Below are 6,533 nucleotides of genomic sequence, written 5' to 3'. Positions count from 1 at the left end.
ATCTGTGTGTTTCATACCCCCTTTGTCCCTTGTCCTCTACATCCCCGATTGGGTCACCACCTCCTTTGTAGTCTTGTTTATTGTAACGCTGTAAGGTGTACCAGTTCTCAAGTACTCATAAAAAGTCACGGGCTAGTAATCATGCACTTTTATTGTAAAAATAAAAAACTGGTTTAGCGCTTTCATCTACTCAAAGTACGCTTCATCAGAAGTTAAGTAGATGAAAGCGCTAAACCAGTTTTTATTTTTTATTTTTACAATAAAAGTGCATGATTACTAGCCCGTGACTTTTTATGAGTACTTGAGAACTGGCACACCTTACAACGTTACATTGTTACATCAGTTGTTTCCAAGTTGGGTTTCGGTGCTATTTTTGATTTTATTAGTCTTGCTTATTATATGTTTGTTTCTGTGGCCCTATTACTTCCCCTATCCTCATAGCTTTATCATATGTACCTTACTACCTTCCACAAGTATCTTTTCTGCATATATCTAGCCTTGGGATAAAAAGCAGATCAGCACATAAGCCTCATGACCATGTGGGTGTGATCTTAAATCATTTTTCTCTTGTCGCAAATATGCGTGGAGGATCATGCCAAGTACTCTCAAGGTTCATGCATGACAGATAAATACTACTGCTGCTCTTACTTCCCTGCTACCACACCATAGTCCTTTTTGACCTTCCTGCAGGTGCCAGCTGTGGCTGAGATGTGGAGTTGATCATCATGTGTATTTGTTTGGCCACATCCATTGTTAATGAAAATTGCATTTCGTTGTGCATGTACAGTAAACAGAATAAGGTCGGACTCAATGTTTCTGAATCCTCGGCTATGGACTGTTTACTTCTTCTACCATAGTGTAAAACAAGTGTCTGCAAATTGCTACAGTGTATGGTGTGTCTATGCAAGAGTTTTGCAAGGCAAAATTTAACTCTAGAGACTTAAGTTAAACATTGTGGTACTCTGTAATTGTGTTGCCAAATCTTGTCCATGGGATATTCTAATTTCTTTGCAATTCAGCTCTCTCCTCAATTTCCTGTAAGCACACATTTATTTGTTTCTTTCTTTTTTAGTTTGCTTGCTTTTGTGCATTATTGCCTTTTATTCTTCTAGAAACATTCCATTTCTGAACTGAATTTTTGTTGAGTTGTTAAATCTCTGATAAATTTTAAAGTGATGTTAAAAAATTGCAGTCTCAAAGTCAAAATCAAAGTAAACTTTGTTATTCAGACTCGACAAGAAATGCAGCTGAACGGAATTATATTAATCCAGCCTCTATGTGCAAACATTTAACATATACAGCAATTCAGATTACTACATTTAGACATTCCTACTATATAATATTTATTGATTTATATATCAACAGACACTACATATTGAGTATTTGGGACATTACTGACATTTTAACCATGCTGATTTCCTGCAAACATAATGTAAGCGAGATGATGGTTTTGTTTCTGGATTCATGCAGCATCAGAAATTCATCCAGATCACATTGCACATTATGGTGAAGCGTGTGTGTGTGTGTGTGTGTGTGTGTGTGTGTGTGTGTGTGTGTGTGTGTGTGTGTGTGTGTGTGTGTGTGTGTGTGTGTGTATGTGTGTATGTGTGTGCTGATGGTCTGAAGTTTACAAGTCTGGGCACACACTAATCAATAAATTGTGGCTATTTAGATACAAATGAGAAAATTTATAGTCCACTCCTTATCCTTGGTCATTTGAGCTGTACTCAATCCTATGTCCTGTTTGCACATGTATTCATTTATTTATTCATTCCTATTGCTATTATTCAAATCATATATGGAAGGAAAATAAGTTCCCTAAAAACATGTTTTCCACTAACAAGACTTGCTAAACTGTATTTGAAGTCATTTCATTAATACATTTTTAAGAACCTTTCTGTGGTAAGTGGTTTGACTATTTTATCATAACTGCTGCCCTTTATGCTGAATTAAATTAACGATTATTAATGCAATGCAGAACAGCTTTAAACTCACTTTTGAAATTATGATAAATATGAATAAAGAAGTGTGATTTCAGGACCCCCCCCCCCCCAAGAAACTGTAGTAATGCTAAATTTTGAAGAACTTATAATACACAGAAAGAAGAGTTGCACCATACCAGTTGTTAAGTTTGAATATCAAAGTGCCTAGGCTTTTACAAAGAAACATAAATAGTTTTAGTTAATGACCGATAAGGTGCCTGGTCACTCCATGCCAGCAATGCAAAAAATGCTTGCTTTGATGTATTGTAGTTCCTGCAACACCAGAGCAGCAGTCTAAATTTCTGCTTCTCACAGTTTCTTTCTCTGATCAGCACAGCTGCTTTCTGCATGGCTACTCTTTGTCAGCTTTTCAAATTATGCAGATGCTCCAAAACAAATAGAAGGTACTGCTCAATATATACAAAGGTTTAGTGACACCGTTTGTTTGTAGTTTCAAGTGCTAAGACTGTACCAATAAAATGCATGCTGTCACAACAAGGGGCTGTTCTGGTGATGTCATGGGGTGGAGCTACTTCAGTCTACAACAGTAACTAGTAATGTGATCCATGTTCAGACATTGTGGGCACATTATCTCCCGCAGCCAGACTAGGACACAGTAGTTGTAACTCAGATCACAGAGTACCTTCGATCTTCAAAGCTGACCACAAGCAATCATCCCTGAATAGATCACTGTCACTCTCACATCTTGGATTACAGCCATGTTTTCAATTGCTTTTCATACCTAGATAATCCTTAAACAGGAGCAAAAAGGATTTCAGACTCTTGTCTATACGAACATTTAGGACTGAGCAACTGTGGAAATCCTCTGCTTTTTCCTGGTAAGTACATATTTGCATTACTGTTTCTGTTTTTAAGGTAACAACATTAACACACACAAAAAAAAAAAAAAGCGAGAGATAGAGAGAGAGCAGTACAACTGTAAATTTGGCTAGATGACCAGCTGAACAGAATTAGACACACCAGCAGAAAATAGCTGGAGGTTTCTGGTCTTCAAGAAATAGAGCCCTTTTTGTCGTGTGCTTAGGATTGCATTTCATCTCTTATCACTGGCATTGCTTACATAGAAAGCATGCTCTGGGAAAATATTTCTCTGTGAGTCCTTGGCTATGGAACTAAAATTAGCTCCTAAGGAAAAAAAAATATTTCCCTAAGTATCCTATTATCCCAAGGTGGTTACTTATTACCTGCAGATTAGGTTTCCTTGTTTATGAATATGAGCCCTGTTAACTCTTGGTGATACAAGACAACTAAAAAGTGTGACCTGTTGTTATTTGTCAAGACCAAGATGTACAGCGGACTTTCTAATAAGATTTTGGAATTTTAAACACTTTCATTATCTCCTTTATGAAAGTATTAAGAAATATTGAACTACAGGAAAAAGTTATTTTTTAGTCACATGTTTGTAGTCATACTAGCCAAATGGGGACCTTTTAAAAAGAAAAAAATAATCTATCCAATGTAAGGAATAATTGTTGCCTTCTTCTAGGCTACTGTATGAAATCACATTGCTGCAAATCTCCCAGTACAGAGAAAGGGAGAGAGAGATGTGCATGTGTGTGTGTGTGTGTGTGTGTGTGTGTGTGTGTGTGTGTGTGTGTGTAGCTAGAAATTCAGATTTAACTTTTATATCTCATGCAAAAAAATGATGTTTTAAAAATGCTAGAAAAGTATGAAAAACATGACCAAAGGGGAGAAGGAGAAAAAATAACTTTAAAGTGGCACAAGTGATTATTTCAGGTGCTGATTTTGCTGCATTGTTCACTATCTAGTGAAGTAGTATGCATGTCCTTATGTTAAAAAAGTAGTCCACAACATCCACACAATTTGTTCAAAAGTGTCAAATTAGAATGGATTTAATCAGAAATTAGGAGTAGGAGGCAACTTAGAGGGCCCTGGAAAGGATCAATGTATTTGTTTTTTCATAGTGTCTAATGGTTCTAAAAGACTAGCGGGTGTATGTGTTACAAATATTACACGTTATCCTTTTACTATTTAAATTTAATGCAAGCAATACCTTAATGAGCTCTGACGGAACAGAACAGAAAGTATTTTTTTCTTGTTCATCTTCTAACCACCTTAATTTGTCAGATATATCTAAAATATATGAAAGAAGTAACAATGGCTTGAAGTAAGACAGACTGTTCAACATATGAAAAAATGTATAAACAAACTGCCTCCCAAACTAAAAAAACACTGCTGAACTGTGATGCTGCGATAAAATATTAACTTAGATTACTTCTACCTTTTGCTGTACCTTAATTATGTAAAGACTTTTACTCAGAATAGTACTCAGTCATTCATTCCTGTGAATGCTGTACACGATTTAAGTATTTATGACCAAAGGTTTATCTCCAAGAAATGTACAAACAGAAAAAAATGACATATTGTTTGACTTAATCTGTTAAAAAAATAATACTGTGCCTCTTTGTAAAGATTTACATGTAAGACAGCAGCAGTCACGAGTCATTCTGAAAATGCAGTTAAACATTACAGCAGTTAATTACAACAAAGCAAACAAAATCCATAGTCATGTCATAGCATGTATGAATGTTGGAAGTTCTGCAAGTTGTTGACTTCTGAGACCAATGGACAAGAAGGTTATAGGTGCTAATCACACACTGAGCCACTGTTAACTTCCAGTAAAAATAATGGCATGCACAGAGCATGGTAGAAGTTTCATCTTCTCATCACTCATTGTTCTTTATTGTGTTTCTGTTTACTTGCTGTATTGCCAGTCCAAGTACACATCAGCAGCTCCCTGCTACATCTCTAATAGAATTTTATAATTTCATGGCAATGTTTTCCATATAGTGAAATGTCACTAGTAGTTCTGACCCTGGAAGAAACAAAACAGCTAATGTCAAGTAGCAGTCTTCCATTGATTTATTAATTTTATACATTTGTTAACTGGGCAAATGAACTGGTCCACTTCTGACCCTTTTCATTCTTGATCTGGCCCAAAAGGCAACAGCAAATATAATACATGTATACAGTTTAGACTATCAAGCCACCTGTTAATTTTGTTTGACATGAAACTGAAGTAGCCAAACAAAACTCACATGGGTATGGGAAGAACACGCAGACTTCACAAAGACAGTTGCCAGTGGTCAGGAGTGAGCCCTGAAGATGTTAAGTTGTTGTTGTTTCTTTCGGCTTTTCCTGGCTAGGGGTCGCCACAGTGGAACTCCAGTCCGCTAATGACTGGTAGTTGATTTTTACGTGCCAAGTTACCAGCCCTGATGCACAACCTTCAACGAAGGTACACCCATTCATGCATGTCTCCATGCAGAAGACGCTCTAGCTAAGAATCGAACCGGACAGCGTCTTACTGTGAGGCGACAACGCTACCACAGCACCACCACCGCAGATCCCTGAAGATGTTAAGTAAATATCTTAAATATTTTAACAGATGAACCACCATGCTGCTTAACAAGCAAATGCATCTAAAAATGCAAGTGCTGAAGTTTCTGTCAATGTTCATGTAGGTAAATGGTATAAAGGTTTCTATAATTTTTTTCTATATCTTTTTCCATCCATGTCTATTAGCCATCTAGCCCTTATCCAGTTTGAACCCATTCTTTCTCAATATAGAGGGCCCATCCACCACTGAGTAGAAGCCAACTGGAGATGACTGCCATTCAGACTGTTACTGAAGGGCTTGTGCCACTGCTATTACCTATCTAGTCGCACACTGCTGGATTGCAGCACCGTCATCGCAATGGCTTGAGGGTCTAGCTTCAAATCCTAAACTGGCATGTCCATCTTTTACTGTTGTCCCTAGGTGAGGAAATTAACAGTGTGTATCATCTAAGGCATACTCTACAGGGGCTGTTTCTATCTATAACTCTAACCCGACCCTGGTGGCTGATGTGAGTGCTTACATCACCGGGTCTATATCAGCTTATCAAAAGCTGATAACATCGAATGCTAGTTGATCAACCACAAAAGGTCGAACAACCAAAATAGCGAAGACACAGAACAGCAATTTTTTTCCCCAGGGAAAAAAATCGCTGGGCAGTTGTCGGGAGTTTGCCATTTCCTCCACTATAATGCAATCTCGCAGTTGGTATATTTAAGTAAGGGGGGGTGTGGGTGACACAGCCTCCCACTTTATGCTGTGTTTTATTTATTTATTTATTTTTGCGGAACAACTCTTTGTTTTCCCTGGGAAAAAAATCTCTCTTCCATGTTTTCGCTATTTTGGTCGTTCGACTTTTTGTGGTCAGTCAACTAGCGTTCGATGTTATGAGCTTTCAATAAGCTGATATAGACCCTACATCACCACCCAGGCTTCTTATGCCCTTCTGTCAGTATATATGTACACACACACACACATAAGCGTACATGGACAAGGGGTATCATTGCCTTAGGTCATCAAGCTCACCTCCTACCAGTCTATAGATATTGTTTCATGCAAACTCCCACTTCCACAGGAGCAGTTCAGTAGACAGGGAGCCACTACACATCCCCCAGGATGGCCAAGCTAGGAATTACTACCACTCCAAGGTGGGCAAGCCTGACTAAACCAAC

The 6,533-nt window shown here is 37.8% G+C and overlaps 1 protein-coding gene across 2 annotated transcripts in view; it reads left to right on the top strand.

Annotated features, from left to right (window-relative positions):
* Positions 1-2,548: 2,548 nt before the first annotated feature.
* Positions 2,549-6,533, top strand: part of CALCRL (calcitonin receptor like receptor) — a 932,649-nt gene continuing 928,664 nt past the window's right edge. For both annotated transcript variants that reach the window (XM_044075151.1, XM_044075152.1), the window contains exon 1: positions 2,549-2,821. The gene's annotated coding sequence lies outside the window, so the exon portion shown is untranslated. The remainder of the gene's footprint in view (positions 2,822-6,533) is intronic.

Source organism: Protopterus annectens, chromosome 6.part0, assembly GCF_019279795.1.
Source record: "Protopterus annectens isolate FY-2018-M chromosome 6.part0, PAN1.0, whole genome shotgun sequence".
Classification (NCBI taxonomy): domain Eukaryota; kingdom Metazoa; phylum Chordata; order Ceratodontiformes; family Protopteridae; genus Protopterus; species Protopterus annectens.
This window is presented reverse-complemented; position numbering and strand designations above follow the sequence as displayed.